The sequence below is a fragment of the Peromyscus leucopus genome, chromosome 1 (genome assembly GCF_004664715.2).
Source record: "Peromyscus leucopus breed LL Stock chromosome 1, UCI_PerLeu_2.1, whole genome shotgun sequence".
Taxonomy (NCBI): Eukaryota; Metazoa; Chordata; class Mammalia; order Rodentia; family Cricetidae; genus Peromyscus; species Peromyscus leucopus.
This window is the reverse complement of record NC_051063.1, coordinates 3,913,358-3,937,941: the sequence shown is the minus strand read 5'-3', so window position 1 is coordinate 3,937,941 and position 24,584 is coordinate 3,913,358. Positions and strand designations below refer to the sequence as shown.

General features: G+C 41.1%; 1 pseudogene; it reads right to left on the bottom strand.

Moving 5' to 3' along the window:
* Positions 1-2,863: 2,863 nt before the first annotated feature.
* On the bottom strand, positions 2,864-3,436 carry LOC114685694 (annotated as a pseudogene).
* Positions 3,437-24,584: the final 21,148 nt, after the last annotated feature.

The window sequence follows — 24,584 nt, the reverse complement described above, 5'->3', positions numbered from 1 at the left end:
ATGTTTAAGGGCTCAGCTTTTGTGATTGACACCCCATCTTCCATACTCCTTTAAGTAAGCCCTTGAAATTCATTAGTTCATCAGGTTGAACTTGGATGGCATCATTAGTTTGGCCTGTCATTGATGTTCTATTTGGGATGAATAGACTGTTCGTATTTTCCCAGGAAAAATAACACAAAACAGGATCTCATTACATAGCCTAGACTGTCCTCAAATGCTCTGTCCTCCCACCTCAGACTCTCAAGTTCCAGGATTGCAGAGCTTGCTGTCATGCCCAGCTCCAGTCAGACTTTATCTCCTAGAGCTGGAAGTCCAGGAGGAGGGAGGAGGAAGCTGTCTTTGCCTCGAGGTTGAGCTGGGCAGGAGCGGGATTTCTGGCAATCTTGTCTTGGAGTGTGGCCTAAACTTGCTCTAAACTCAATTAAGCCTGAGGATTTCTCAGAGTCCTCAGGTCCTGGCCATATGAAGGGTCAAAGTTACCTTTCCTGGTTTGTGGACCAGACACTTCTCTGACACTGATAACTGGCAAGGGGAGAGACCACAATAGACATGGCTAGTGAATTAAATCAGGGGATGGCTCTGTCACTGGTCACCTGTCATGTTTCTCTTCTTTAACTTACTCCCTGAGGACAACTGCTCGGAGCCCTTTTCAATCCCACCGCTTGAGAATAAGACCACTACCACAATACTTAAGCCAAATTTGAAGTAAGTTTTAATTAAATCCTGGCCAGGTTTATGAACTCTGGCCAGGTCTGTCTCTGGGTTTCCAGGAAATGGCCACAAGTCACATTTTGCAGAGGCTTAAAAAGCAAAACCCACAATTCACCACATTTCCCACCTTGTCCAGTCAGGGGCAAACATATATCCTAACGTATTTCCTGCTCATGTGCTTTGGCCCACATGTGACAAGCACATCTGGTGCAGATGGGTCAAACAAGCAGGGCAAACAGGAAGTTATTCTTAACTGTCTTAACTGCAAGCAGAACCCTTAACCTGCAAGGTACATTTTTCCTGTTTTGGTCTCACACCTCTTATCCATGAATAAGATGTTGTATATTCTACTGCCCTAGGCCTGGTCTCTGAACACCTCCAAATGCCACTGGCAGATGGAATGACAGAGTGAGCAACAAATGGCCTTGCTTCACACCCAACAGTCAACAGTTGCCCAACGTAGCAGGAGAAAGCTCTGGTGACCAGAGGATTGAGCAAGAGGTGTCGGGTAAAAGACAAGGATGAGCTGGAGAAGATTTTGTTATGTATCCCAGGCTGGTCTTGAACTCACTATATAGCCAAGAATGACTTTGAACTCCTGATCTTCCTGACCTTCAGCTGGGATTACAGGCATATGCCATCATGCTTAGTTTTATGTAGTGCTAGGGATTAAACAGAGTTTTGTGCATCCTAGACAAGCACCCTACCAAAGGAGCTACCTTCTCAGCCCAAGCCAAAGAAGATGCTGCTCTGCATGACACAGTAAGGGATGGATCAATTTCTTTGTTGTTACTGTTTTTGAAGCACAGTTTCATGTAGCTCAGCTTGGCTTTGAACCCCTGATCCTCTTGCTTCTGCCTGCTGAATGCTAGTGCTGCAGGCATGCACCACCGTGCCTGACCTTGTGTTGGAGATCTTAAGACCACAGATATGCTGCCAGCACCCACCCCCCTTGACTTGCCTCATGCGTTCTGTAAACATGGCTGGAACTAAGAGGAGGTCCGAGAAAGTTGGGAATTCTGGCTTCTACAGAGACATGATTCAAGTTTTCTTTCTGGCTCCCTGGGCGACTGAACTGTTGGGAAATTCCTTGGGAGGTCAATATTTACTATGCCTGCCAGCTTTCCTGGAACCTTCTGTACAGTCAGCCAAGAAAGGATGCCTGTAGGGCTCTGAAACTACAAATCCTCTCTTCTCTCACCCACAGAGAATCAGGAAAGGATGCTCCCACCTTGCCCTGGCCGAATGCCTCCAATAACAATAATACTGAGTAGGAGTTTGGTTTCCATTTAGTAAATGCTTTGGTTGTGCTGGGCAGCCTTTACACATATTATCTCATTTAGTCTTTTCAATGCGGTTTTTTTTTTTTTTTTTTTTTTTTTTTTTAAGTATCTTGGGGATCATACCACCCAAGAAGTGCCATGGCCAGAAATCCCACTCAGGTGAGTTGATACTTTTCCCTAGTTAAGGTTGTCTGTCTCCATAACCTAGAGGGAAAATTCGTAGCGCAGCATACAAGGACTAAAAGCTCCGGTCCCCACCACCACTCACTTCCCTCCAATGCTTCAGCCAGTGCGTGCACATCACACCACCCTCTGCATGTGCTCTTCTCTCTGCCGGGGAAGTCTTTGCCATCCCCACTCAATCTTCCCACTTTCCTGACCAAATCCTATCAGTGGCTCAAGATGCCATTGCCTCCCATGCACCTACACCTCCAGTTAAGTTCCAGAGTCAGGGTTTGAGTGAAAAAAATCTCACATAGGAGGCCATCATTTCTGCTCGACAGGCCGATTCAGCATTGTTTCCTCTAGCCTGGCAACTCATCACCCTGTTCTGCTGATCATCAGGTAAAGAAGTTGCCTTGCATTTAGGGACTGTGATGCTTGTTATTTAGGATTTCCATGGAAACATGTCAGGGATTTATGAGGGTATTTCCAGAAAGGATTAACTGAAAAGTCCCACCCTGAATGTGGGTGGTACCACCCCAGGAGCTGGGGTTTAATAATTTTTTTAATGGTTCTTACTTAGTTTTATTTTTCATAATCATAAACTTAACTCTGCAATCCAGCTAGACTTAGGAGGAAAATGAAGAGAATACGGAACCCAGAGAACTTCAGTGAGAGCGGAGATTACAGGGTACTGCGAGCGATGGGGTGGGGGTGCTCTCCTGAGCTACAGAAGGAATGGTCTGGTGGGTAGGAAGCCCTCAAGTCGAAAGAATGAGAGTTGTCCACAGTCGGAAATGGTGATCTTCTTGCTGGTCTAGCCGTTCCTGGACCCCAAACACTCCATAGCTTCCACAATGTCCATGCCTTCTTTCACCTTCCCGAAGACCACGTGTTTGCCATCCAGCCACGCAGTCTTGGCGGTGCAGATGAAACACTGGGAACCATTTGTGTCTGGTCCAGCATTTGCCATGGACAAGATGCCAGGACCTGTATGCTTCAGGACGAAGTTCTCATCCTCAAATTTCTCTCCATAGATGGATCTGCCCGCCAGTGCCATTATGGCGTGTGAAGTCACCACCCTGGCACATGAATCCTGGAATAATCCTGTGAAAGGAGGAACCCTTATATCCAAATCCTTTCTCTCCAGTGCTCAGGGCGTGGAAGTTTTCTTCTGTCTTTGGAACTTTGTCTGCAAATAACTCGGAGACACGGCCCAAGGGCTCGCCATCGGCGGTGATGTCGAAGAACACAGTGGGGTTGACCATGGCTGCAGCAAGCGGCGACAGGGGACAGCGGCATCTGCCAATAATTTTTAAAGATTTATTTATTTTATATGTATGAGTGTTTTGCATATATATATATATATATATATATATATATATATATGTCTGTTCAGTGTGTGTGTGTGTGTGTGTGTGTGTGTGTGTGTGTGTGTACCTGGTGCCTGTGGAAGTCAGAAGACAGTGTCTGATCCCCTGGGACTGCAGTTACGGATAATTGTGAGTCATTCTATGCATACTAGGAACCAAACACAGGTCCTCTGCAATAGCAACAAGTGCTCTTCACCTCTGAGCCATCTCTCCAGCTTCCAAGCTGGGGGTTTAGAGGACTGAATACAAGCAGGCATACCTACATTAGTACTCTCTGCTTCCTGACTGTGGATCCAATATGACCAGAAGCCTCACGCTCCTGCATCCACCATTTCTCTACCATGATGTACTGTGCCTGCAAACTATGAGCTAGAAGAGTCCCTTCCCTCCTTAAGTCGCATCTTGTTAGGATTTTGGTCAGATCAATGAAAAAAATTACTAATACATGAACCATGCTATATATTAGAATTATTCTGTTGCAGAATATTTCTTTATACTCTGTGAAGATGTGCCACTGTGACTGGTTTAATAAAGAGCTGAATGGTCAATAACTAGGCAAGAGAGAATAGATTGGAATTCTGGGGAAAGAGAACTCTGAGAAAAACAGAGGCAGAGAGATACCAAGAGATGCAGAATGAATCAGATGTAGAGAAATGGAGAAGAGAGGGGAAAAGCCATGTGGTAGAAGATAGATTCATAGAAGCAGATTAATTTAAGTTATAAGAGCTAGTTGGGGACAAGCCTAAGCTAAAGCCAAGCTTTCATAGTCAGTAAGAAGTCTCCATGTTGTTACTTGGAGCTGGTGGCTAGAAAGAAAGTCCAACAACATTTGGCCCCCAAGGTGGGGCAAGACCATATAACTGGAGAGTTCACATCAGCAGGCCATGGGCCAAGACCACAGAGTTCACATCAGTAGGCCACCACCATTTGCTGCTTGCTGGACTTCAGAAAGCAGGCTTGTGCTTGGAAATCACTGGAGAGCCTCAAGCTCTATGCTGATGGTGCTGTTGCTGCAGACAAAATGAGAAGTCAGCAGATTTGGTGAGATACTTGGGAAGCCCTTAAGGAGAGAGTTAAATAATATTAAAAGGAAAAATCTTTCCCATATTAAGAATGGGAAATATCACAATGCAGAGAATTAGGACTCTGGATAGTGCTACTATGGATGGCTTGCAAATGGAAAAAAATAAATGAGAGGATAAACCACCTAGCTGGGATTGACATAATGCTGTTTGTAATTGCTGTCAGTTTGGTAATTCATATTTTATCCTTAAAAATGATTTGATAACTGTGCCAAATATGAAAAATTTACTGATAAGATACAAGCCTTAGAAAGACTTACTATTGATAAGATGCAAGACCTAGATAAACTTACTAATGAAAACAATAAAAATTCCTTCAAAGGACTTACTTTTGATAAGATACAAGTTTTAGAAAGACTTAGTACTGATAAAATACAAGACTTAGAAAGACTTACTAATGAAAATTAAAAAATTGTAACTGATAATATATAAGCCTTAGAAAGACCAACTAATGAAAATAAGAAAAACAATCAGACACAGACAGCAGAACTTAGAGCAGAACCTACTGCACCATCACATTATGAAATCAAAGAGGATTGGACTAAGGTTATTGGAAAACCAACCTTAATTTCTCCAGTTACCATACAAGAATGACTACCAGATGGTAGACACCCTTAAGGCTATGCAGAAATTAATTGGGATCCTGTAGCAATGTTAGATTTGAAGAGATTTAAGGAAGCACTTATTTCATATGGTATGCACTCACCCTTTGTGAAGCAGATATTAAATTGATGGGCAACTCAGAACAGAATTATTCCATAAGCCTAAAAAGATTTAGCTACAGCAATATTGGAAGCTGGTCCTCAGTTACAATGAAAAACATGATGGAGAAAGAAGGCTAGGGTCATAGAACAGCAAAATAGAGATATTGATATTTCCCAAACCAGCTTCTTGGTGAAGGCCAATATGCTGATTTTCAAAGACAGTTTAGATTTGATGATCATACCTTGGCTCTATGTCATATAGCAGCATTGAATGCTTGAGGCAGGGTTGAATGCCTGAGACAGAATCAGGAAAGATGACTGAGTAATTTAATAAAATTATACAAGACCCAAAAGAAGTATTCATTGATTGTTTTTTTTTTTTTTTTTTACAAAGATTGACTTCAATTGACTTATATTGCTGTAAATAGAATGATACAAGACCCAGAAGTTAGACTAATATTAATTTAATCTTTGGCTTTTGAAACTGCTAATTGAGAATGCAAAAGAGTGATTAAGCTTTTAAAGGCAAGATCAGCACTCATAGGTGAATGGATCTGAAATACAGCTAATATTGGATCTCATACTTATAATATTTGGACAGGAGAAGTAATTTCTAAAAATTTCAAGAAAAATCAAAATGTCAGATGTTTTAATTGAGGTAAACAAGGTTATTTTAAAATGGATTGTATGGAGGCCTGCGGCGGGGGCCCGTGGAGATAGACGGGCCCAGCGGCGGCAGCCGACAGGGATATTCAGACCCGGCGGCAGCCGGCAGAGACATTCAGGCCCAGCGGCAGCCCACAGAGGTAGACGGGCCCAGCGGCGGTCTGCTGAGGTAAACGGACCTGGTGGCAGCGGCCCACAGGGACATCCAGGCCCGGCGGCAGCCGGCAGAGACATTCAGGCCCAGCGGCGGCCCACAGAGGTAGACAGGCCCGGTGGCAGAGACAAGCAGACGCAGGTAGGCCTGCGGCGGGGGCCCGTGGAGGTAGACGGGCCCAGCGGCGGCAGCCGACAGGGATATTCAGACCCGGCGGCAGCCGGCAGAGACATTCAGGCCCAGCGGTGGCCCACAGAGGTAGACAGGCCCGGCGGAAGAGACAAGCAGACGCAGGTAGGCCTGCGGCGGGGGCCCGTGGAGGTAGACGGGCCCAGCGGCGGCAGCCGACAGGGATATTCAGACCCGGCGGTAGCCGGCAGAGACATTCAGGCCCAGCGGTGGCCCACAGAGGTAGACAGGCCCGGCGGAAGAGACAAGCAGACGCAGGTAGGCCTGCGGCGGGGGCCCGTGGAGGTAGACGGGCCCAGCGGCGGCAGCCGACAGGGATATTCAGACCCGGCGGCAGCCGGCAGAGACATTCAGGCCCAGCAGCAGCCCACAGAGGTAGACGGGCCCAGCGGCAGCCTGCTGAGGTAAACGGACCTGGCGGCAGCGGCCGACAGGGACATCCAGGCCCGGCGGCAGCCGGCAGAGACATTCAGGCCCAGCGGCGGCCCACAGAGGTAGACAGGCCCGGCGGCAGAGACAAGCAGACGCAGGTAGGCCTGTGGCGGCGGCCTGTGGAGGTTGACGGGCCCAGCAGCGGCCAGCTGAGGTAAACGGACCCGGCGGCAAAGGCCGACAGGGACATTCAGTCCCGGCTGCAGCCTGCAGAGACATTCAGGCCCGGTGGCGGCCCCCAGAGGCAGACAGACCCAGCGGCAGCTGACAGGGACATATAGGCCCGGCGGCGGACTGCAAAGGTAAACAAGCCCAGGGACGGAGACAAGCAGACGCAGCTTGGAACAGGGACGCCCCTAACCCCAACATCTGGGGAAGAAGCTATATCAGTGGGTCAGAACCAGAACGAATCTGAACACTCCGTCTGAGGACAACCCAGGGCCCAGCTGCTGATCCTGTGAAACCCAACAACTTGGAGGTGTTGGTGAGACTACCCTGCTCAGCTGAAACCCATCTGGGAGAGGATTCAGATGCCTACAGTTTAAAGTCTGAAGAAACAAGATCAGCTGAGGAGTTGACAAATGAACAAAACGTGACCTGGGAACACAGAAGAAGGCGCTACCCAGACACCAAACCAGATCACCAGAATCATAAGTATATAATTCACCGATCGAAATCAGCTGTCCCTGAAGAAATAGCCCAATAGCACCAATTCAACCAAGAACCACTACTAAACCAAGACTAAAAATTAGAACAAGAGAGGCACTCTCAGACACAGACACCACCTGCACCTCACAGAGGAAGAGATGAGTAGACGCCAGTGCAAAAATACAGGCAACAACATAAAGTCCTATATGGCAACATCAGAACCTAGTGATTCTACACCTGCAAGACCTAAACATACCATGACAGAAGAAACAGAAGAAATCAACCCTAAAAATGACATTAAGAAGATGATAGAGGCCCTTAAAGAAGAAATAAAACATTCCCTCAATGAGGAAATAAAAACTTTCCTTAAAGAGGAATTGAAAAACTACCTTAAAGAGGAAATAAAAACTTTCCTTAAAGAGGAAATAAAAAACTCCCTTAAAGAGGAAATAAAAACTTCCCTTAAAGAGGAAATGAAAAACTCCATTAAAGAGGAAATAAAAAACTCCCTTAAAGAAATGGAAGAAAAAACGAACAAAAAATGGGAAGAAATCAAATCAAGCCAAGAAAAAACAATTAAACAGATGAAAGAAACATTCCAAGATCTGAAAAATGAATTTGAGACAATAAAGAAAACACATGCTGAGGGAATGCTGGAAATAGAAATCCTGACAAAACGAACAGGAACCACAGAAACAAGCATAACCAACCGATTGCAAGAGATGGAACAGAGAATCTCTGACGCTGAAGACATGATAGAGAAAATAGATTCATCAGTCAAAGAAAACAATAAAGACAAAAAAGTCCTAACACAAAACGTCCAGGAAATTTGGGACACCATGAAAAGACCAAACCTAAGAATAATAGGGATAGAAGAAGGAAAAGAATACCAACTCAAAGGCACAGAAAATATATTCAACAAAATCATAGAAGAAAACTTTCCTAACCTAAAGAAAGAAATACCTACGAAGATACAAGAAGCTTACAGAACACCGAATAGGCTGGATCCAAAAAAAAAAGTCCCCTCGCCACATAATAATCAAAACACTAAACACACAGAATAGAGAAAAAATATTAAGAGCTGCAAAGGAAAAGGACCAAGTAACATGTAAAGGCAAACCCATCAGAATAACACCAGACTACTCAATAGAGACTATGAAAGCTAGAAGATCATGGACAAACCTCATGCAGACACTAAGAGACCACGGATGCCAACCCAGACTATTATACCCAGCAAAACTCTCAATCACCATAGGCGGAGTAAACAAAGTATTCCAGGATAAAACCAGATTTAATCAATACCTGTCCACAAACCCAGCCCTACAGAAAGCACTAGAAGGGAAAATTCAACCCAAAGAAGCTAAACACATCCATGAAAAATCAAGCAATAGATAATCCTACACCAACATACACCACAGAAGGACAACACAACACAACCAAAAAAAATAACAGGAATAAACAATCACTGGTCATTAATATCCATCAATATCAATGGTCTCAACTCACCTATAAAAAGACACAGGCTAACAGAATGGATAAGAAAACAGGACCCATCCATATGCTGCATACAAGAAACACACCTTAACTCCAAAGACAGACACTACCTCCGAGTAAAGGGCTGGGAAAAGGTTTTCCAAGCAAATGGACCTAAGAAACAAGCTGGTATAGCTATCCTAATATCTAATAAAATAGACTTCAAACTAAAATCAATCAAAAGAGAACAGGATGGACATTACATATTCATCACGGGAAAAATCCACCAAGATGAAGTCTCGATTCTAAACATTTATGATCCAAATACAAAAGCACCCACATTCATAAAAGAAACACTACTAAAGTTTAAAACGCACATCAAACCCCACACATTAGTAGTGGGAGATTTTTTTTTTTTTTTTTTTTTTTTTTTTTTTTTTTTTTTTTTTTTTGGTTTTTTCGAGACAGGGTTTCTCTGTGTAGCTTTGCGCCTTTCCTGGAGCTCACTTGGTAGCCCAGGCTGGCCTCGAACTCACAGAGATCCGCCTGGCTCTGCCTCCCGAGTGCTGGGATTAAAGGCGTGCGCTGTAGTGGGAGATTTTAACACACCACTCTCACCAAAAGATAGATCTACCAGACTGAAACTTAACAAAGAAATAAAGGACCTAACAGATGTTATGACTCAAATGGACCTAATAGATATCTACAGAATATTCCATCCTAACACAAAAGAATATACCTTCTTCTCAGCACCCCATGGAACCTTCTCAAAAATTGACCACATGCTTGGACACAAAACAAATCTCAACAGATACAAAAAAATTGGAATAACCTCCTGTATCTTATCAGACCACCATGCCTTAAAGTTAGAACTCAATAACAACAAAAATTATAGAAAACCCACAAACTCATGGAAACTGAATAATGCCCACCTGAAACATCAATGGGCCAAGGAAGAAATAAAGACAGAAATTAAAGAGTTCCTAGAATTCAATGAAAATGAAAATACAACATACCCAAACTTATGGGACACTATGAAAGCAGTGCTAAGAGGAAAATTCATAGCTCTAAATGCACACATAAAGAAGATGGAGCAATCCCATACCAAGGAATTAACAGCACAACTGAAAGCTCTAGAACAAAAAGAAACAAACTCACCCAGGAGAAATAGACGCCAGGAAATAATCAAATTGAGGGCTGAAATCAACGAAATAGAAAACAAGAGAACAATACAAAAAATCAATGAAACAAAGAGTTGGTTCTTTGAAAAAATCAACAAGATAGACAAACCACTATCCAAATTAACCAAAAGGCAAAGAGAGAGCACCCAAATTCACAAAATCAGAAATGAAAAGGGAGACATAACAACAGACAATGAAGAAATCCAGAGAATCATCAGATCATACTTCAAAAACCTGTACTCCACAAAAATGGAAAACCAGGAAGAAATGGACAATTTTCTGGATAAATACCAAATACCAAAATTAAATCAAGACCAGATAAACCATTTAAATAGACCAATAACCCCTAAAGAAATAGAAACAGTCATCAAAAGTCTCCCAACTAAAAAAAGCCCAGGACCAGATGGTTTCAGTGCAGAATTCTACCAGACTTTCAAAGTAGAACTAATACCAATACTCTTCAAAGTGTTCCACACAATAGAAACAGAAGGAACACTACCAAACTCTTTTTATGAGGCTACAATTACCCTGATACCCAAACCACACAAAGATGCAACAAAGAAAGAGAACTACAGACCAATCTCCCTCATGAACATTGATGCAAAAATACTCAACAAAATATTGGCAAACCGAATCCAAGAATACATCAAAACAATCATCCATCACGACCAAGTAGGATTCATCCCAGGGATGCAAGGATGGTTCAACATACGGAAATCAGTCAATGTAATACACCATATAAACAAACTGAAAGAAAAAAACCACATGATCATCTCCCTAGATGCTGAAAAAGCCTTTGACAAAATCCAACACCCCTTCATGATAAAGGTCTTAGAAAGAATAGGAATACAAGGAACATTTCTAAACATAATAAAAGCAATTTATAGCAAGCCAACAGCAAACATCAAATTAAATGGAGAGAAACTCAAAGCGATACCACTAAACTCAGGAACAAGACAAGGCTGTCCACTCTCCCCATATTTATTCAATATAGTACTAGAAGTTCTAGCTAGAGCAATAAGACAACAAAAGGAGATCAAAGGGATACAAATTGGCAAGGAAGAAGTCAAACTTTCACTATTTGCAGATGATATGATAGTATACATAAGTGACCCCAAAAACTCTACCAGGGAACTCCTACAGCTGATAAACTCCTTCAGTAAAGTGGCAGGATACAAGATCAACTCAAAAAAATCAGTAGCCCTCCTATACACAAATGATAAAAGGGCTGAGAAAGAAGTCAGAGAAACATCACCCTTTACAATAGCCACAAATAATATAAAATACCTTGGGATAACACTAACTAAACAAGTGAAAGACCTTTTTGATAAGAACTTTAAATCTCTAAAGAAAGAAATTGAAGAAGATATCAGAAAATGGAAGGATCTCCCATGCTCATGGATAGGTAGGATTAACATAGTAAAAATGGCAATCTTACCAAAAGCAATCTACAGATTCAATGCAATCCCATCAAAATCCCAACACAATTCTTCACAGACTTGGAAAGAAAAATACTCAACTTTATATGGAAAAACAAAAGACCCAGGATAGCTAAAAGAATCCTATACGATAAAGCAACCCTTGGAGGCATCACCATCCCGGACCTCAAACTCTACTATAGAGCTATAGTAATAAAAACAGCTTGGTACTGGTACAAAACCCGACATACGGACCAATGGAATCGAATTGAAGACCCTGACATTAATCCATGCACATATGAACACCTGGTTTTTGACAAAGGATCCAAAACTATACAATGGAACAAAGAAAGTATCTTCAACAAATGGTGCTGGCATAACTGGATGTCAATATGTAAAAGATTACAAATAGATCCATATCTGTCACCATGCACAAAACTCAAGTCCAAGTGGATCAAAGACCTAAACATAAATCCAGTTACACTAAACTTAATAGAAAAGAAAATAGGAAGCACTCTTGAACGCATTGGCACTGGAGACCATTTCCTAAATAAAACACCGACAGCACAGACCCTGGGCACAACCATTAATAAATGGGACCTCTCAAAACTGAGAAGCTTTTGCAGGGCAAAAGACACAGTCAATAAGACAAAAAGACAGCCAACAGATTGGGAAAAGATCTTCACCAACCCCACATCTGACAGAGGATTGATCTCCACAATATATAAAGAACTCAAGAAACTAGACATCAAAGCACTGAACAGTCCAATTAAAAAATGGGCTAAAGAGCTAAACAGAGAATTCACAAAACAAGAACTACAAATGGCTGAAAGACATTTAAAGAAATGCTCAACATCCTTAATCATCAGAGAAATGCAAATCAAAACGACTCTGAGATACCACCTTACACCTGTTAGAATGGCTAAGATCAAAAACACCAATGACAACCAATGTTGGAGAGGATGTGGAGCAAAGGGAACACTCCTCCACTGTTGGTGGGAATGTAAACTTGTACAACCACTGTGGAAATCAGTATGGCGGTTTCTCAGAAAATTAGGAATCGAACTACCTCAAGACCCAGCCATACCACTCTTGGGCATATACCCAAAGAATGCTGATACATACCATAAAGATACATGCTCAGCTATGTTCATAGCAGCACTATTTGTAATAGCCAGAACCTGGAAACAACCTAGATGCCCATCAACGGAAGAATGGATGAAAAAAATGTGGTACATATACACAATGGAGTACTACTCAGCAGAGAAAAACAATGAAAGCATGAAATTTGCAGGCAAATGGATGGAACTAGAAAAAATCATCCTGAGTGAGGTAACCCAAACCCAGAAAGACAGTTATGGTATGTACTCACTCATTGGTGGATTCTAGATATAACATGAACAATCAGACCACAACCCATAGAACCATAAAGGATATATATATATATATATATATATATATATATATATATATATATATATATATAGCATGGAGGTCCCTAGGACGACTGTGGCATATAATAAATTTCAGTTTTACTCAATTATAAAAAAAATAGCCAAATGAATGAAAACACATGAACTATGAACCAAAGGCTGAAGGGCTCCCAGCTGGATCAGGCCTCTGAATAGGTGAGACAGTTGATTGGCTTGATCAGTTTGGGAGGCATCTAGGCAGTGGGACCAAGTCCTGTGCTCATTGCATGAATTGGCTGTTTGAAACCAGGAACTTATGCAGGGACACTTGCCTTAGTCTGGGAGGAAGGGACTGGACCTCCCTGGACTGAGTCTACCAAGTTGATCACAGTCCTCGGGGGAGGACTTGTCCTGGAGGAGGTGGGAATGGAGGGTGGGCTGGGGGTAAGGGGAGGGCGTGGGAGGGGGGAGAATAGGGGAACCCATGGCTGATATGTAGAACTGAATGGTATTGTAAAATAAAAAATATATATCACAAAAAAAAAAAATGGATTGTATGCAAGACATTCCTAGAAGTTTTAATTGTGGTTAACAAGTCATTTTAAAAGGGATTGTATGCAAGAAATTCCTAGAAACACTTTTTTTCTAGAGATAATCCAAACAGAAGGCCCAGGCCTTCTGGAGTATGCAAAAGACATGGATGCAGATGAACAAGGAACAGGCAAGGTAATCCTTTGCCATTAAGAAATGCCCTGGGAGGCCTCCTAAAGGCCCCAATATCAAATTTGATTCAATTATTCCCTGTCAGCATTGAGAAACTCATCCACAGAGTGATTAAAAGACTTAATATTTGCTGGGCAGTGGTGGGACAGGCCTTTAATTCCAGCACTTTGGAGCAGAGCCAGGTGGATCTCTGTGAGTTCAAGGTCAGCCTGGTCTATAAAAAACAAGATCCAGGACAGGCACCAAAACTACATGGAGAAACCCTGTCTCAAAAAACCAACCAACCAACCAAACAAACAAACAAACAAAAATCAAAACCAAAACCAAAACCAAAACCAAACATACAAACAAAACTCCTTTGTATGTAATGAAGGACAGAACAGCTTCAAAAGATAAAACAAAAAATTCAGGAGATACCAGAAAACAAGTATTTTGAAAAAACTGCTATAAATGATCAGAGACCAAAGCTAAAAATACAAATAAATGGCTTTGAAATTGAGGGTTTGTTAGACACAGGTACAGATGTAACAATTTCACCAAATTCTTGGCATCCAGATTGGCTTCTTCAGGAGGTAAATGTTTAGCTTCTAAGGATTGGAACTTCATCTTAGGTAAAACGAAATGCAAGATGAGTCAACTGTATAGGGTCAGAAGAACAGATAGGAAAATTAAAACCATATGTTGCTAGCATAGCAGTGAATTTATAGTGATATGATTTGTTGCAGCAATGGATAACACAGATTAACATTCTTCCAATCTCAGAAACAAACCATAAAATAAAGAATGCTTCTGGGAGAAATAATAAAATGTTATTTCAAGTACAGACACAGATTGTTCAGGCTGTACATTAAACAGGGCACAACAGTTGCTGATCTTTCAGTGGTACCAACTGCCCTACTTTTAAAATGGTTAACTGGCCGGGTGGTGGTGGCGCACGCCTTTAATCCCAGCACTCGGGAGGCAGAGCCAGGCGGATCTCTGTGAGTTCAAGGCCAGCCTGGGCTACCAAGGAAGTTCCAGGAAAGGCGCAAAGCTACACAGAGAAACCCTGTCTCGAAAAAACCAAAAAAAAAAAAAAAAAAAAAAAAATGGTTAACTGACAAACCTGTGTGGGTGAAAGATATCAGAAAAATTACAGGCACTAGAACAGCTAGTTCAGGAGCAACTAAACACTCAACGTATTGAAGAATCGACCAGTTCTTGGAATTCTCCTATATTTGTCATCAAAAAAAAAAAAAAAATCTGGAAAATGAAGAATGTTAACAGATTTAAGAACCATAAACAAGGTGATTCAGCCAATGGGCTCTTTACAGCCTGAATTCCCATGCTACCTTTATTACCTAAGGGATGGTCTATTATAGTAATTTATTTAAAAGACTGCTTTCTTACTATACCTTTACATGAACAGGATAGAGAAAAATTTGCCTTCATGATGCCTGCTATAATTCCCAACCTGTTAAAAGGTACTGTTGGAAAATTCTCCCACAAGCAATGTTAAATAGCCCCATCTTGTGTCAATATTTTGGATAATAGCCATTAGAACTAATTCATAAACAGTTTCCTCAATCTATAATTTACCATTATATGGATGATATCTTACTGGCTGACTCAGACACAGATACTTTAGAAAAAATGTTTGATGAAGTAAAGAAAATTTTGCCTCGTTGGGGATTACAAATTGCTCCTGAACAAAATACAAAGAGGAGATTCTATTAATTACTTAGTATATAAGATAGGTTTACAGAAAATTCAACCACAGAAAGTACAATTCAGGAGAGATCAATTACAAACTCTTAATGATTTTCAAAATTTCCTGAGAGATATTAACTGGCTATGGCCTACAAATTGGATTAGCTACTCAAGAACTAAGTAATTATGGTCAAATCTTACAAGGTAGTAAGGACTTAAATAGTCTGTGAAAATTATCATCTGAGGCTGAGAAAGAATTGGCTCTGGTAGAAAAGAAATTACAGGATGCACATGTTGATTGCTTAAATCCAGAGCTTGATTATATTCTGGTTATTTTACCTTCTATGCATTCTCCTACAGGAATTCTTAAGCAGAGAGAAGAAAATATCTTAGAATAAATATTTTTACCACACAAACAAAGTAAAATATTAAAGACCTCTGTAGAAAAGGCTTCTGAATTGATTCTGAAAAGAAAGTTGAGGTTTCATGAATTAGCAGGAATAAACCCAGCAGAAATTGTGGTAACTTTTACTAATGCTGAAATTGCTTCATCATTGGCAGAAAATGAACATTGGCAAAGAGCTTGCAATAATTTTTGGGGGGGAGAAATTAGCAAAAAAATACCCCCAAAGCAAGAGACTTCAGTTTATAAAAAGAACCAATTGGATTACCCCTCATATAATAAAGAGAATGTCAATTTCTGGAGTCCCTCATTCTATACTGATGCAGATAAATTAGGAAAGGCAGATTATAAGTCAGGAAAATTAAGTAAAGTAGCTCAAAGCCCTTATGATTCAGTTCAAAAATCAGAATTATATGCAATTCTTATGGTATTAGTTTTTCCAGACCCTCTTAATATGGTGACTAACTGTCAACATGCAAGAAGAATTGTTTTACATATTGAAACTGCTGAACTTACTCCAGATGATTCAGAATTAACTTTGTTATTCATGCAATTACAACAAGTAATCAGAAACAGAAATCATCCCTTGTATATAACACATGTCAGATCCTATATAGGTCTACCAGGCCCTCTAGGTGATGATAAAATTGATCAGCTATTGATAGGAAATGTGCTGGAAGCCTCAGAATTTCATAAAAACATACCATCCTGGGGCTGAAGAGATGACTCAGCAGGAATGAGAACTTAACTGTTCTTCCAGAGACCCTGAATTTAATTCCCAGCAACCACATGGTGGCTCACAACCACCTGTAATGGGATCAGATTCCTCCTAATGTACATGGAGACTGAGCACTCATATACATGAATAAATAAATCTTAAAAAAAATACCATGTTAACAGCAAAGGTTTGGAGGAAGATTTTTCTATCATTTGGCAACAAGCCATGGAAATTATAAGGAAATGTCCTACTTGTTCTTTGCATAATCAAATTCCATTACATGCAGGAAGTAACCCAAAAGGTACTCCAAAAAAGGAAATTTGGCAAATGGATGTGTTTCACTTTTCAGAGTATAGAAAATGTGTCTGCTATATCATAGATGCATATTTAGGATTTTGATGGGCAACTACTTTAAGTTCTGAAAAGGCTGATTCTGTAGTTACACATTTATTGTAAGTCATGGACATTTATGTGGATACCTGTACAAATTAAGACTGACAATGCTCTAGCATATGTCTCTAGTAAAATGAAATATATTTTTTTGCATATTACAGGTATACCACACAATCCTACAGGACAAGCAGTTGTAGAAAAGATCTAATCACACTTTAAAAGATATGCTTAATAAACAGAAAGGGACAATAAAGACCCCCAGAGATAGATTAAACAGTGCTTTATTAACTTTAAATTTTGTAAAATGCTAATGAAAAAGGAACAGAGGCAGTGGAGAGACATTGGATAACAGAAAAAAACTAATGAATTAAATTAGCCTGTATACTTTAAAGATGTGTTGACCTCAGAATGGAAACCAGGATATGTGTTACATTGGGGAAGAGGTTTTGCTTTTGTTTCCACAGGAGAAGAAAAGCTATGGATACTAAGAAGATTGATAAAGATTAGATTCAAACAAGAGAGACCTCTTGATTAGGTGAGGTGGTAGTTCATCAAACAGCTTGGTCATTCAATCCAAACTAATTTATAATACTAACAAATGTCTTTCATTTGATCAGGTATGAAAAAAAAGAGTGTGTTATTATTAAAAGATAATACTTTTTCTCTTGCCAAAAAACATTTTTGTCTTAACAAAGATATAACTTGCCAAAAAAAAGGAACTCCTCAAAGTTAGGGTTGGGGCTATGTTTTGTTTTTGTCTTTCCAGGAGAATACAAACATCCAACTAAGGAATCTGGATATCACTGGACAAATGAGACATCTGAAGAAGAAGGATAAATCATCGAGAAAATGTCCCAAGAAAAAGAGTAAATTGGCCTAAGGCACAGTACACATCCAAAAAGGTAGAATTTAATAAATCTTCCCAAATATTTGTTTCTGCTGCTCTCTACAAACATAAAATGCAAATGGTCTTTTTGTGGTCTCAATTCAATTAAAAATCAAAGCTGACTTTGGAGTTGTAGTGTGGCTCTCTCCTTCTCTAAACTCAAACATGCTTGTTAAAGGAAAATCCAAAATATCTGTCTCATGTCAGAAGAGCTACCTGGTATGGGACAGAAGAAAACCAAAATTAAGAGACTATTCTATTGTCACTAATCTCATAATCCTTTGGTTTATTTTGACTCTTTAAATTTTTCTTAAGGTATAAATATTATCTCAAAATTAATAAGAGTTTTATGCATCTCTCTCTGTATATATAAACTTTCTGTTTTGATATTAATGGTCATATAGAGTACTAATTCTAGAAATAAACTTCATCCTGCTTCCTGTATGCGATTTAGAGCTTGATTCTAAAGCATGTAACTAGGAATTAAGCTTGTGTACCCCAGATGTATTTAACAGATTGTGATCTTTTAACCTCTCCAAGACCTGCTGCATATGACATTTAAAATGTTTACATTTTTTTGCAGTAAACCATGACCATTCCTAACAGTGACATTTGAGGTCTCCTAAAGATGATGGAGCCCCACAACAATGATTCCACCTGGATTGTGTTAATGCCATTAATTTGACAAACACCACCCAAAGATTAGTTTCCAACTACGAACTGCTCAGGACAATTTCAAAGCTACTAACTGAAATGGTCCAGTTTCACAGACTACTCTAGCCAAGTCTTGAGATAAGCCCTGCCCTTTCCCATTACACAGAAACTGGACAACAAATGATACAGCTAGCTCTCCCAGGACTTGACCATTTTCTCAATTTTCTCAGGGTCCCCTGAAGATGCAATCATCCTCCAGACAGCAGGAAGTAATTTTAAGAACATGACACCACATTCCCAAGAGGTGGGGTGGGTGGTTTTTGGTTGTTCAGTGTGTTATGGATGTTTGTCATCATTTAGGGGCGTTGGTTGCAAATTGTTACTTGTCATGGTAAGGGAGGAAACTAAGCAAGAGAGGTTGGATTCAGGGGTCTCTTTCTGAAAAGAAAAGAGGAATATGGAAAGAAAAGGATAAAAGAATAAATTGTTGAATCTACTTTAAATCAAAAAGCAACTATTAATCTCAAATATTTTACATTGGTATAGATTTTTGTATATTGATACAAATTTTAGGTTATTTTTGTTAAAACATGCTCTATATGTTTCTACTATTGTTTAAGATATTTTTGTATGTTGATACAAATTTAAGATTATTTTTGTTTTACTGTATATATGTTTCTACTCTTGTTTAAGGTATTGTACCTATGCAGCTCATTTTAAAATGTAATGTATAGTTCTAGTCCTTGAAAGCTATTATTACAAACTATTTAGGATAATTATGAAATGCAGGTTAGTAGTTAGTCATCTATAACAATCAAACTCGTAGTCATGTAGTTATGTTTTCAAGGTCAAATAGAGATATATTTCCGATAGACAGATGGTGTTCAAACACTTCAGGGACCTAAGAAATATGACATTTAAAATGTTTTTTTTTTTTTTGGTTTTTCGAGACAGGGTTTCTCCGTGTAGCTTTGCGCCTTTCCTGGAGCTCACTTGGTAGCCCAGGCTGGCCTCGAACTCACAGAGATCCGCCTGCCTCTGCCTCCCGAGTGCTGGGATTAAAGGAGTGCGCCACCAACGCCCAGCTTAAAATGTTTTAATAACAAGGTTTTTCATGACAGTGAGACATATCTGCTCTTGGTAGCGTCACTTTACTTCAAAAAAAAAGATAATTGGCATTGAAGAACCTCCATATGGAGTTTACTTTTACTGTGGCAAAGTTAGCCACTGGGTAAGAAACTGCCCTTGCCTCTACTGCTGACAGTATGCTGTCCAAATTGGACAAGCAGGACACAAAGAAGGTGAGTGCCTAACTTTTCCATGACAAGGTAGGACAATCTTTCAAAATTTCTGCTTCATAGAAAAGTCTGTCAGACATTCTAGGCCTGTAGGTTGAATATGTCCCAACATTACAGAGGAATCTTGTGTGACTGTCCAGGCAGCCAGCTGTTTCTGACATTTCTATAGTTTTGGAAGTTGCTTGCTGTGCACTTCCTGTTTACTCAGGTAATATTATAACCTCAGGTCTCTGATGGGGTTGAAAAATAGATAGTTATACCATCTTCTTTGTTGCCAAATTCAGAAAAGAAACTTATAAAAGAGATGTAAAGTTATAAGGTTGAGAAACATAAAAGCTTAAGTTGTTTATCTAAGAAGATGTTTTAAGATCTAAAAAGATATTTTTAGGATGGTAATACAAGTTATAATAAAAAATGATTTAGGTATAAAACTTTGGACTCACCAAGATAAAATAAATAATAGAGTAATCTCTCCAATTTTGCCAAATACAAATGGACTGGGCATTGTAAATGTAATTCTTTTTTTTTTTTTTTAAATTCGTTTATTTATTTTGTATGCAGCATGTATGACTACAGGTCAGAAGAGGGCACCAGATCTCATTACGGATGGTTATGAGCCACCATGTGGTTGCTGGAAATTGAACTCAGGACCTCTGGAAGAGCAGTCAGTCAGTGCTCTTAACCTCTGAGCCATCTCTCCAGCCCGTAAATGTAATTCTTACCTGACACTTGTTCTTATTATAGAAAGTTTTACTACGTTAGAGTTAAAACCTTTCCTTTTTATTTAGACAAAAAAGGGGGAAATTTCTTTACACTGTGTGAAGATGTGTCACTGTGATTGGTTTAATAAAGAGCTGAATGGCCAATAGCTAGGCAGGAGAGAATAGGTGGGATATCCAGGAAGAAAGAGAACTCTGGGAAAAAGAGAGATGGAAAGACGCCAGGAGACTCAGAACAAGTACAGAAATGGAGAAGAGGTAAAAAAAAAAAAAGCCACATGGTAGAACGCAGATTAATTTAAGTTATAAGAGCTAATTGGGGATAAGCCTAAACTAAAGGCCAAGGTTTTATAGTTAATAAGTCTCCATGTTGTTATTTGGAGCTGGCAGTTGGAATGAAAATCCTACTTCATTATTCTCAGCATGATAATGTGCTGTCCCAGAGGAAAATCTATTCCCTCCATCTCACCCTCATTCTGGGACTGACACCTTTTGAATGAGATCATGGCCAGAGTAGGAGGGCTGGCTTAGGAAGCTTCCTGGAGGTGACCACATTATATGTAAATATTACTTATTAGGCCTTAATGTCTTGTAGGTAACAAAAAGGCACTGAATATATAAAGCCACGCATGCGGATGATAATTCTAAATTTCAAAAGACACTTGAGGGGCCTGGAGAGATGGCTCAGTGAGTAAGACTGTGCTGTGTAAGCATGAGGTGAACTGGATGTGGTCACATGCACACCTGTATGCTCAACATTGTGGAGCTAGGGTAGGGACAGACAGGAGACTTGCTGAGCCTTGCTGGTTACTATCCTAGCTCCAAGTTCAGTGGAAGACGCCATTTAAGGGAATAAGGCAGACCGTGATGGAACAGGACACTCCATGTCTTCTTGTGGTCTTCAGTACCTGCACACACACATGAATATGACCTACGATAGCAGGGCAGTGGTAGGGGGTGGGGTGGGGTGTGATGTGGGGAGTGGGGTGGAGACAGACAGTTACTTGAATTCTCTTAAAGAGGGGAAACTTAAAGAGCTTCAGCTAAATCTTCCATATTTAATTTTAGTTTTTTTTTTTTTTTTTTTTTTTTTGCCATGCTGGAGACTAAAGCCAGAGCCTTTCTTGTGCTAGGCAAGTGCTCTACCCCTGAGCTACATTCTAATCCTTAGCATTCCCTTACTGAATAAAGTAGGACAACACTGAGACCGGATCCAGCTGTGCTAAGTGCACCGAGTTTTTTTTAAAAATGGCATCATTATCTACTTTTCTGTAAGAATGATATTTCATAAAAGATTACAGATAGACACATGTGTTCTCCTGTTGGGTACTGTGGTGGGCCAAATAATGGCTCCCAAAGATGCCAAGGTCCTTATCCTGAATGTGTGCAAATGTTACCTTACATGACAGATGGAATCTTACCAAAATGACTAAAGATTCTGAAAGGGAGGGGTTCTTATGGATTGTCCAAAGGTCATCACATAGGTCTTTATAAGAGAGTGGTAAGAGCATCTGGGACAAAGGAAAACATGAGGAGAGAAGTGGAAGTTGGAATGGTGTCCCACTCTGAACATGGGCTGCCTCTCTAGGAGGCATGAAGGCAAGGGATAGAGTCTGTCTACAGTCCCAGAGAGACATGGTCCTGCTGATGACCTGCTCCTAGCCCTTGGAGGATTCGTTTTAGACCTCTAGAACCATGGGGTTACATGTTGGTGCTGTTCTTTTTTTATTTTCTTATCTTATGTATGCGGCTGATTTGCATGTATGCCATCTGTGTATCACTTGCATGCCTGGTACCCACAGGGGCCAGAAGAGGAGAGTGGATCTCCTGGAGTTACAGACAGCTGTGACTACCATGTGAGTTCTGGCACTTGAACCCCAGTCCTCTGGAAGAGCATCCAGTGCTCTTAACCACAGAGCCATCTTTCATATCTTACTGGTGTTGTTTTAAAACACTGTCTGTGAGATTGGAGAAACGGTTCCATATTTAAAAGCACTTGCTCTTTCAGAGGGACAAGGTTCGGTTCCTAGAACCAATATGGCAGCTCACAACCATCATGTTGTGGTACATGTACATACATGCATACATTCAGGCAAAGCTCTCATACACACAAAACACAATGAAATGAAATAAAAACAATTCTTTTAAAGACATTTGTGTCCATTGTTATAGCAGCAGTCAGGAACGAATATGAGTATGGCCAGCAGTTTGAAAGCTCATGGTAACATGCTCTACTGACAAGAGGTCAGGGAGAATATCCTGCCAAGACAGTGGTCCTCAGCCTTCCTGATGCTGCAGCTTTACACACTTCTGCACAAAGTATAAAGTTCTATATACACTGCCCTTTACTACAGTTCCTCATGTTGTGGTGAACCACCCCCAACCATAAAATAATTTTTGTTGCTACTTCATAATGGTAATTTTGCTGCTGTTTTGAATCATAACATAAACATCTATGTTTTCCAATGATCTTATGTGACCTCTGTGAAAAGGTTGTTTGACCCCCCCCCACAAGGGGTTGTGACCCACAGGTTGAGAACCGCTGTGCTAAACCGTGATGGGAGAAGGGACTTTCCGGAGCCGGTTCCCTCCATCCCCGTCCCCACTCTCATACTGTGACTCTGGGCTCGGCTCTCTATAGCTCTGAGTAGAGATGGTGGAGCGGCTGTGGAGGAAAACCGAAATGCAAGAGGCACAGTATGGATGCTATAGGATGGCCGCAGGCACCCATGCCTCCAGGAATCCTGGACCAAGATCCGAGATAGTCCTGTCCAGAGGTTCAACTGCCCAGGCTTGTTGTGGGTCTTGGGTATCAAATTCAGGCTGCCAGGCTTGGGAGCAAGGGTCTTCACCCCCTGGGCCTTGTTGCCACCTCCAGATTTTCCTCTGCTCTAAAGTGACCGCCGCTGAGGACAAAAGCCGCTGAGGACAAAAGATTCCCAGTCCTGAGTAGAGACTGGGTGTGACTGCAGGTAGTGGCTGTTGTTTGGGTTGGCAACGACCTATGTCTTAAATTAAGTCTACGTCAGACCCAAATGTGCCTTCGCTGTCATGACTGTGCCCTTGTAGTATGTTTTCAAACTCTGCTGCTGAGTCTGAATCAGACCTCAAGTGCATCTCGGTTGTTCCAGGATGGTCAATGGCAGGTTCCCTGGACAAAGAAAGGTGAAAACATTTCTCAGCGTTGGGCGGCCTTGTAGCTAAACATTCTCAAAGTCATGGTGGCAAGGGGGAGTGAAGATGGATTAGAGGTCATGCAGGATGAGCTGAAGTGATCAGTCTTCCATGGAAAGAGCTGAGTCAAGGCTCTCGTTGTCAGGAAATGGGATACCACTGCATTCACACCAGCCGCTTTCCCTGGAGAAGAGAAATTGATCAGAATGGAAGCTAGCAGCAGCCATCTTGTTGCTTACATGCAAGTCCTATTAAAGGGTGAGTGGGAGCCACTGTCACCTCCGGAGGAAACCACACTCCTTCCTGAACAGTCAACGTAAACCGAGGGACGACTGTCCTCAACACAGCTGGGCTGCATAGGACAGGAGGTTCAGGAGCAGTGAGTAGGGGCTTCCTGGAGGAGGGGAACTTGGCAGGAAGAATTGACATTGCTCAGACTCAGCTCCCTCGTGGGTTTAGGATTCAAATTGAAGCAGAAGAAAGGGCGGGTAGATGTGAGGCTATTTAAACACAAGAAAGAGGTAGCCAGGAGAGAGAGAAGAGCTGGAGACCAAGACAAGAATGGGGAAACATGAAATAATGGCCATCCTAGTGACCTTAACTGCCAACTTGATACAGCACAGAGTCTCCTGGGAAGGGACTCTCAATTGAGGGATTACTCAGAACAGATTGTCCTGTAACCATGTTGTGTGGGATTTTGTTGACGGTGACAGGAGAGTCCACTGTGCACCATTCCCTGGGCAGGTGGTCCTGAGCTGTGTAAGAAAGTTATCTGAGCACAAACCTGTGAGCCAGTAAGAAGCTTTCCTTTATGGTTTCTGCTTCAAGTTCCTGCCCTAATTTCCTTCTGTGATGAACTGTGACCTGGAAGTGTAAGTTGAAATAAATGCTTTCCTCTCCTAAGTTATCACAGCAACAGTGATCAAGTTAGAACAAGGATCAGTATCCACGATGGGCCCAAACAAGAACACCACAAAGCAGAAAGAAAAGGACCAGGGAACATTGGGCCCTGGAGGGAAGAACACTGGCCTCAGAACCA